Genomic DNA, 9,580 nt, shown 5'->3' with positions numbered 1-9,580 from the left:
TGAATCACTTTGCTGTACACCAGAAACTAACACAACATTGTAAATCAACTATACTTCAATAAAAATATATATATATATATTTTTTTAATTTTGCGGTAAGCGGGCCTCTCACTGTTGTGGCCTCTCCCGTTGCAGAGCACAGGCTCCGGACGCGCAGGCTCAGCGGCCATGGCTCACGGGCCCAGCCGCTCCGCGGCATGTGGGATCTTCCCAGACCGGGGCACGAACCCGCGTCCCCTGCATCAGCAGGCGGACTCTCAACCACTGCGCCACCAGGGAAGCCCAATAAAAATAATTTTTAATAAAAATTAAAAAAAAAGAAGTCTGGGTTTCTCTCCTGGTTTATTACTCTAGAGCTGGCTGATATTAAACAACTCCTCTTTCAGGAATGTTTTGAGAATGATCAGTCTTATTCTTAAAGGTTGGCCCTCCTCTGACTCTCCATCCCCTTAAACTGGTGAGATGTACAGGAGGTGGGGTGGTACGGGAGCTCTCACTGTTACTGTCCTGGGAGGTGGTGATACCAGAAGGGGTATGGTGAGCCATACCCCTTTGCACTTTGACACCTTGAGCCCTGGGGACTGGAAAAGGGATCCTCCTGCAAAAGCTTCAAAATCGCCTGTTACGAATTATGAGACAACTGTTAAACACAAGGTTTTATTGAGTACATACTATGCACATTGAAGTAGGGAGTGTGGTTGAGTGTAGAGGCAGGATTAATGTGATTTGTAAGGTCTAAAGACTCTCGGCCTAGACAGAAGAAAAGAGCAACTGTCTTACAAAAGCTGTATTTGGGACCAGAGGAGTGCTAGAAAAGCTTCAAGAAGGTGGAGCTTAAAGGAAGTGAGACACCAAGGACCATGTACATGCACAGGTTTGTCTGGGGAGCCTTTCTCTGTAATTAAGTCCAGTCTAGGATGATGAGATTTTTTTTAAGCTAAATTTGTGTTATAGTAGTCCAACCAGGAGATGCACAGGGCAAAGGTGGTCTCCTCCCAGGGATGTGCTGGAGGCAGCTATGGCTGGCTCAGGAGAGCTGAATGTATGCATCTTGCCTTAACCCAGCGTTTAGTATCATCATGTTGGTAGCTAAAAATTGGCCACGGCCATAGAATTTACACCACTGAACAAGCAAATGCTACAAATCAGGTTTTTTTCCTCAGAAAGCCGTTAAACATTCACTAATAAACCACTTTCTTTCTTTTTTTTTAACATCTTTATTGGAGTATAATTGCTTTACAATGGTGTGTTAGTTTCTGCTTTATAACAAAGTGAATCAGCTACATATACATATATCCCCATATCTCCTCCCTCTTGCGTCTCCCTCCCACCCTCTCCTATCCCACTGCCAACAAAGACATGAATGGATGCTCAACATCACTAATCATTAGAGAAACGCAAATCAAAACTACAATGAGGTATCATCTCACACCAGTCAGAATGGCCATCATCCAAAAATCTACAAACAATAAATGCCGGAGAGGGTGTGGAGAAAAGGGAAACCTCTTGCACTGTTGATGGGAATGTAAATTGATACAGCCACTATGGAGAACAGTATGGAGGTTCCTTAAAAAACTAAAAATGGAACTACCATACGACCCAGCAATCCCACTACTGGGCATATACCCTGAGAAAACCATAATTCAAAAAGAGTCATGTACCGCAATGTTCATTGCAGCCCTATTTACAATAGCCAGGACATGGGAGCAACCTAAGTGTCCATCGACAGATGAATGGATAAAGAAGATGTGGCACATATATACAATGGAATATTACTCAGCCATGAAAAGAAATGAAATTGAGTTGTTTGTAGTGAGGTGGATGGACCTAGCGTCTGTCATACAGAGTGAAGTAAGTCAGAACAAGAATAATAAATACCGTATGCTAACACAAACCACTTTCTTCCAGTTTTATGCTTTAGGACAGTGATTCTCAGTGGTAAACAGGAACTACCAAGAATCCTGATAATTTTCATACAATCTCAAGAGAATGATGAGCATTATAGCGCATTCCTCCTCCCCCCACTTTACTACTGTGGTAAGCCACCTAAAGGCTGAGTTAGATCTCTAGAGTATTTGGTGCACACGAGAGGTGCTAATATGTTTTAGCACTCCTCCCAACTCCCCATTAAGTCTCAGCCATGGAGTAGACAAGAAAGGAACTAAGGTGGCACTAGACAAGTAGTGCTCTGGGACAGTGAGGAGGCCCAACCAGACAGATTAGGTTCTAACAGTAAGACCTGGGGTAGGGGTGTTGAGGTTTGGAGGTGGGAAGTACCTTCTTTTAGAGATGGAAAGGGAAGCTGGGGCCCATCCACAGAGTTTGGGTTTCAACTTATCCAGGATTTCAATTATTAAAGGCACAGTTTGGGGCATTAAGTCACTTCCAGAAGCTATAACTGAGGGTATTTTCAGGACTGTGAAGGAAGATTCCAAGAATAAATCAAATGCAAGTGATGAACCAGAACTGAAACTTATTTAATCAAAACATTCATTGTGAGCCATAAGCCATGGAGACCTGCATGATCAGGCTTCTGGATGCCTGTCGTAAAGCAAACCAACAGTGTGATTGCCTAGGTGAATTTAACTTAAGGTTAATGGGTGGATAGAGAAAATGATGTTTTGTGGTGTTCCAATCTAGCAGGGCCACAAGGTTCTGTTTGGCCTACATACCATTTACCAGGAAAGTAAACTATTGCCCCACTGTCCCCAAATAATAATTCTCCTAGCATCATAAGATGCCTTTTATTTATATAAGAAACAACAAGAAGAAAAGATGTGTGTGCTTGTATGTTTTGTGCATCTGAGTACATGGGGGTAAGAGTTCAGGGATAGACTTATAAAATGAAGGAAGCCTCTGAGGGTGGGCTGCAAAGTGTTTCATTGTCCCCTTTTCCTATGTTGGATGAAGTTGATGGCCCCAGAAGGAAAGAGGTGGGCTCAGCCCCACTGCCTTTGGTGGGCAGGCAGAGTGGCTTTGACGAGCAGTTTAGGTCTGACACAGGCAGGATGCTTTAAAGTGCCAGTGCCAGGAAAGCTTTTTTTTCTGCTTCAGAGTCTGACTTGCCTCCAGTGTGTCTAAATTGTAGAAATTTTCGGGGGGCTGGGATATGAGGAAGAGAAGGGAGGTAATGTCATTCGGGAGCTTTTAATCAGTTGTCCAAAGGAAAGTAAAGAAGTCAACAATTGGGTTCTTTAAGCTCCATTTATTGTATGATTAACAAATTATATAATTAAAGTTAAATGGAGACATATAAACTGCAGGAGCAATACAAATTAGCAATTTAAAAACACATCACTGCAACATCACCCACTGTTTACAATCTGTTTCTAAAAATATCAGTTTATAGGCAATCATTTCAATGTACATGCATCTCTTCCAGTTCTACTTGTTTTGTGCTCTAAGATATGGTCAAATTTTCTAAAAGATCCAAGTACCCTTGACAGAGGGTGGGGGAAAACTTTCTTTCTCTGAACAAGTCTGTTAATTTCCTATAGTTTATTGCTTTCACATTCACAATAAAATTATTTTTTATTATTTTATCTATCATATTCCAATGTTTCCCTATCCCACCCACTACTATTATCTTGCTGTATTCATATCCTCTTTTCCATTTATCCCTCCCTCATCCCTTCCCATTTTTTAAAACTTTTTCTTCTCCCCTTCTCATGTAGAATAGATAGATGATAGATAGATATATAGATAGGTATAGATATGGATATAGATGTAGATATACACACACTTAAGGGCAAATCGGTCAACATTACATTTGTACTTCATTTTCACTAATTACCCTGGCAAAAATGAAATTAATCATAAAACTAAGATCTACATTCTATTAAGAAACAGTTTTGTATATCAATTTAGTCACTTATCTCAAGGAGCACACTCTCCCTGGGCTGCAGCTGTTTGCAGAAAAGCCAGTAGTTTTGGAGTTTTGCTGACAAATCCCTTGAAGTCATCTTGATTGTCAAACATTCTTCTCTCATCTTCAAATAGGCAAGATAGCTTGGCAGGATGGTTCACTTGAGGCTTCAGACCCAGGAACTTCAGGTGGTAGTAGATCTTGCTCCAACTTTGTCTCTCTTGCACTGTAAGTAAGGCATAGTCAGGGGTCAGCCCTATCTTTACTTTGTTGAAAATCAGTCCTCCTTTTTTTTCTGAGCAGCTTGCAAGATTCTTTCTTTTTCTTTCAAATTCAGGAACTGTACAATTATGTGCCTTGGACTTTTACTTTAAGAGGTATATTTAAGTGGGGACCTGTAAATTCTCTCTGTAAGTTGAGATCTTTGTTTCGCTCTGGAAAATGTTTTTCAATAATTTCCTCAATAATAGTTTCAAGGTTACTCTCATTTTCTATACCTTCAGGGATGCCAGATACACAAATATTATACCTCCTTGATGTGTTTTCAAGATCCATCACCTCTTCTTGTTCTGTGAAGAACTGTTTGCTTAAAATTTTTATCTTTTGAGATTGAAGCTCAATTTGGTCCTCATTTGTACTGTTCTCTCTTCCATGATATTTATTCGATAATTTTCCTCTCTTAGGGTTTCTTTCAGTCCTGTGACCTCATTCATCAGTGTCCCGTAGTCTTTGATGAGCTTTTCCTGTGTGCTCTTTAAAACGTCCACATGGTCCTGTATCACCTTCAGGGTGGGAAACATCAGCTCCCTCATGTTGGCCCTTTCTCTGGGTTCTGCCTGCTGCTTCTCCAGGCCAGCTATACCTCTTGAACTCTCTGAGGTCCCTGTTCCTCTGTAGCATCACAGTACTTCTTGCTTGCTCCTGAGCTTCTCTTCATCATTTTCCTCATTCTCTTTTAAGCTTGGGTAGCTTTTGGTCTCTTTTTTTCCTGCTCTTGTAGCTGAAGTTTCCGTTGGCTTCGAGGTGTTTCCAAAGCTCAGCAATTTGGTTCTGCACAAAGCTGCTCTCTCTGTCCTCTCCCCCAGGAGCTCAAGAGCTGGGGTCTTTTCATTGAAATTCAACACCTATTTTAAGCTGAAATCCTCAGAAACACTATAGGAAATTACGGTACAATTAACCGATGTGCTCTCCTCTAATAGCACTGGGAGTAAGAGCTTCATAGCCCTACAGGTAAGATAAAGAAATACATAAAAGCATACATAAAAAATAAGCACACACATATAAATACGTAAGTACACTAAATACCTGGATACATAAACATACAAACACAAAAAATATAATATAAATAAAGGCACAAATACATAAACATAGAAATAAGTATGTCATTAAAATGAGCTTCATGTGTTCAGAATATTTAGCTTCTTCCTGGCTGAGGGTACACAAAATAAGTTTCTGATTAAACAACTAGGTGCATTAGAATTATAAACTAGAGAGTGAGAGAAGTCCATCTAAACGTTTCAGCGTTTGTGGAAAGAGACTTTGACTTCGTGTCAGGGGGCTTGAATTTCAGTCCTGGCAGAGCCACTTACTAGCTGTGTAATTGTGTGACATTTGGCAAAGCTACTGAAAGTTATTTGGGTCTCCATCTCCTCATCAGTCAAATGAGTATTCAATAACTGTGAGTTAAACCTGTTATCCTCAGCCTAATCGTGTTTTAAAAAATATCTCTTTACAGTGGTATCTGGGATTTAGCTTGGTGATGATGGTTGGGGTAGAGACAGGACAGTGATGGGGAAGGGGAAACTTGAATAGGACTCAGATGGATACCCTCTCAGGTCCCATAGCATCATCTTTATTTTTGAACAATTAAAAATAAGTATTCAGCTTGATTATACCCAAAGTATTGTAGAAAATGATGAGAGACATGAGAAAATAGATAAACTCTGCCTTCAAGATTATGATCTAATGGGAGATATATCCACATTCACAGCTAAGAATAATATAACACAAAGCATGGTAAGTTTTGAAAGACAGAACATCAAACAAAACATTATGGGAGTGTAGAGGAGAAAACAGTTAATTCTGATTGGCAGCGCTTAGGAAGTTCTCAATCCAAGTTCTCCAGACTGAAACATCCCCATAATTAGGTATGGTGAGAGCACCTATGAGGCTTCCTACTCTAAAACATCTGCCTCACACACCTGATGTGTCCCTCACATTCCACCATATGATTTACTTTTTTGGGCAAAGAAGTGCAAAATATGGCAGCACGAGGTGTGTCTGGAAGTGAGGTTAGGGACGTGGACAGGAGCCAGATCATTAAGGGCCATGTGTGTCTCATATCACTTTTTAGTAAAATTTCTTCCTTGTGCCAAACTGAAAGGCCAGGTCATGATCTAGGTCCAAGGGGAGAGCTTCTAACCAAGTAGAAAATGACCTTCTCTACTCCTAATGCTCCCTGATGTTAGTTATGCTATCCTGGGCACAGATCCTCAGGGATAAGGCTCAGAGGACACTTTTTGAGATGACAGTCCACCTGTCCCTCTAATTCAGGCTCCTAGTAGTTCAGGTTTCTGTTTCAAAAGAAAACAAAAACTAGAGACAGGGTAGTTTACAATTAGAGTTATGCATATTAAATACCCATATATGAAAATGTTGGCATTTTTCAGAGGTCTGATGATTTAAAAATCAGTGTCTATCTCAGACTCCAATGTGTACAAGTAGATAACTTTGAATGGGTTTGGAGGAGGACAGTTTAGAGGGAGATATCTTGTGTAGGAGAAAAAAAATCAAAATTAAGTGCAGTAAGTTCAAATGAAAAGGTGATTTCATCTGACTTTCGTCTCCATTCTCAGAAATAATGAAAATTGCTATAGGAAATTAGTAAAACACTTGATGGGATTCGCCTAATAAAAATCAGAACAGCTGTTTGGTAATTCTACATTCAAAACAACTTAAAAAAATAGTCTTTAGAGCTCACAGTGTTTAGGTACTGTGAGATCTCTTCCTTTGTGCATTTAATCAAAAATATTTATTGCACATCTACTTTGCTTTCTAGTTCTGAGAATACATGAGTGAACAAAACAGAAAAAGCTCCACATATTAATCAATGACTATATTTTACTAAGTATCTGGGTAAATACACTTTCTAATGCTTTAATATAACAGCTATTTTCATAACTTTACAGTTACTAAAGACACAGAACTGACTTTTGCTACAAACTATGGCAACTGAATTTTGGATGGCAGTAGTGTCTAGGATTGCTTGGTGTTTGGATAACTCCGAAGAGATTTTTGTATGGCCCTATCTAATCTCCTTTTCCTGTACCCCTTTATTCAGAATCAAGTGAACAAAAGGAAGAGGAAGGGTAGGAGTGTAGGAGAAAGATTATGGAAAGTCTTCTACATGTTTAAAAAGGAGTAGAGGAAAAGGTTTGACCAGTTGGCATTAAAAATATTTTTGATTAACTATGTGACCTTTACCTACAGAAGACATTTTCTTAGTATTTTTAACAAGATCTCCAGAAACATAGGGTGGCATAATCCATTGGGGAAATTGCAGTGCCAGGGAAATCTACAATACAATTGTTGTAGGGCACTATGATGTTAAAAATATGTATTAACTAATGGAAATAGTGCTGGACACTAATTAAAGTATCCAAATGACTTGTCATTATTAATAACTCTGTACTTCAACAAGGAGCACTTGCTGTGGAAGTTCTGTGACTATCCTGGGCACAGCATGACAATATTTTAAAAATATGTACACCATGAAAGAATCCCACTTGAAATAGCTGTAAGATGGAGCCAAAAAGTTACCAAGTGGAACTTAGCACAAACTCAAAATGAAGTGGAAATCTGTTCTTATGGCCTCAAGTAGTTTAAATTTTATACTTTTTGAAAATATATGAGATAGACCTAATAACATGCACCTTCTTGAATTTCAAATGATTAACCCCATTGCTTATTTATTTAACCAGCCTTTTTCAAATACCCACTATAAACAAGGAACACTCAAATATTTGGTGGAATAAGATGAGTGAAGATGGAAGGAAGGACAAAAGAATGCAAAACCCTTTGCATATACTCTGGCAGCTAAAAGATTAATAAAACACATTCACTGCCCTTCTAGTAACTAAAAGTCTAGAAATAGAGAAAACTGTGTAAACAAATAAAAATATAATGTGCTAAACTTTGATAAGGGAAGTGTAGGAAAAAAAATCGGTCATGGAAATTTTAGTAAAAGGCAATATTTTTAATATTCTTCCCAGCTGAGGGGATCAGTGAAAGCCTTGTGGATAAGGTCACATTTGAACTGAACTCTGAAGTACGGTTGGATTAATCTGGTAGCTGTAAATACTGGGCGGTTAGTTCTCCAAGAGTAGAGAGGATGACTTACTCATCTGTGTACCTCTTGTGCCTAACACAGAAATAATGCTAATAATAGCTATTGTTTATCATGTGCTACTATAGTGGGGCACCATGTTAAGCATTTTCTATACATTGTCACATTTACCTTGACAACACTCCTATAGTAGCAACAGGGACAGTAGTAGCAATAACAGCAACATTTGTTTAATGCTGACTGTGAGCCAGGTACTGTTTTAAAAGTAGTACAGTAGTCCCCTTTTATCCATGGGGAATACCTTCCAAGATCCCCAGTGATGCCTAAAACCATGGAGAGTGCCAAATCCTATATATGTACAATACTGTGTTTTTTTCTATAATACATACCTACGATAAAATTTAATTTATAAATTAGACATAGTAAGAAATTAATGATAACTAATAATAAAGTAGAATAATTATAACAGTATATTGTAATAAAACGTGTGAATGTGCTCTTTCTCTCTCTCAAAAATACCTTATTGTACTTTAGTCGCCCTTCTTCTTGTGATAATGTGAGATGATAAAATGCCTATGTGATGAGATGGAGTGAGGTGATTGATGGAGGCATTATGTTGTAGCCTTAGGCTACTACTGACCTTCTGACGGTATCTCAGAAGGAGGATCATCTGCTTCGGGAGATCATGGATCGTCTAGCCATGGCAATGTCAATGATTGGCTCTCAGGAGCAGATGATGGTTGGTGATCCCAGGCGAGATGGGGCTGGACAGCATGAGATTCATCACACTACTTCAGAATGGCATGTAATTTAAACCTTAAGAATTGTTTATTTCTGGAGTTATCCATTTAATATTTTCGGACCACAGTTGACGTTGGGTAACTGAAACCAGGGAAAGCAAAACTGTAGACAAGAGGGGCTATTGTATACCACTATTAGTATCCCTTTGTAACACATGAGAAAACTGAGGTGCAGAGAGGTTAAGCAACTTGCCTAAGATCACAGAAGTTAGTCAGAGGGAGTGTTACAATTTGAAACTAGTTCATCTGATTCTAAAGCCCATGTTATCATAGTTCAGCACCTGTTACCTAGAAAGCAGTTAGAAATTTTGAATAAATAAGTGAATGAAAACTGAAAGAGAAAGAAGAGAGATATTGTTAAGATAAGAACCAATGGGAGGACTTTCAAGATGGCAGAGGAGTAAGACATGGAGATCACCTTCCTCCCCACAAATACATCAAAAATACATCTACATGTGGAACAACTCCTACAGAACACCTACTGAACGCTGGTAGAAGACCTCAAACTTCCCAAAAGGCAAGAAAATCCCCACTTACTTAGGTAGGGCAAAAGAAAAAACAAACACAAAA

General features: G+C 39.0%; 1 long non-coding RNA gene across 1 annotated transcript in view; it reads right to left on the bottom strand.

The window, feature by feature from the left end:
- Positions 1–1,193: 1,193 nt before the first annotated feature.
- Positions 1,194–9,580, bottom strand: part of LOC109547285 (uncharacterized) — a 60,917-nt gene continuing 52,530 nt past the window's right edge. The window contains exons 2-3 of the long non-coding RNA XR_004524492.2: positions 8,851–9,092; positions 1,194–5,089 (exon numbers count right to left, since the gene is read on the bottom strand). This is a non-coding gene — a long non-coding RNA (uncharacterized lncRNA). The remainder of the gene's footprint in view (positions 5,090–8,850; positions 9,093–9,580) is intronic.

Source organism: Tursiops truncatus, chromosome X, assembly GCF_011762595.2.
Source record: "Tursiops truncatus isolate mTurTru1 chromosome X, mTurTru1.mat.Y, whole genome shotgun sequence".
Taxonomy (NCBI): domain Eukaryota; kingdom Metazoa; phylum Chordata; class Mammalia; order Artiodactyla; family Delphinidae; genus Tursiops; species Tursiops truncatus.
Note: the sequence above shows the minus strand (reverse complement) of the source record. Positions and strands in the feature narration are given on the sequence as shown.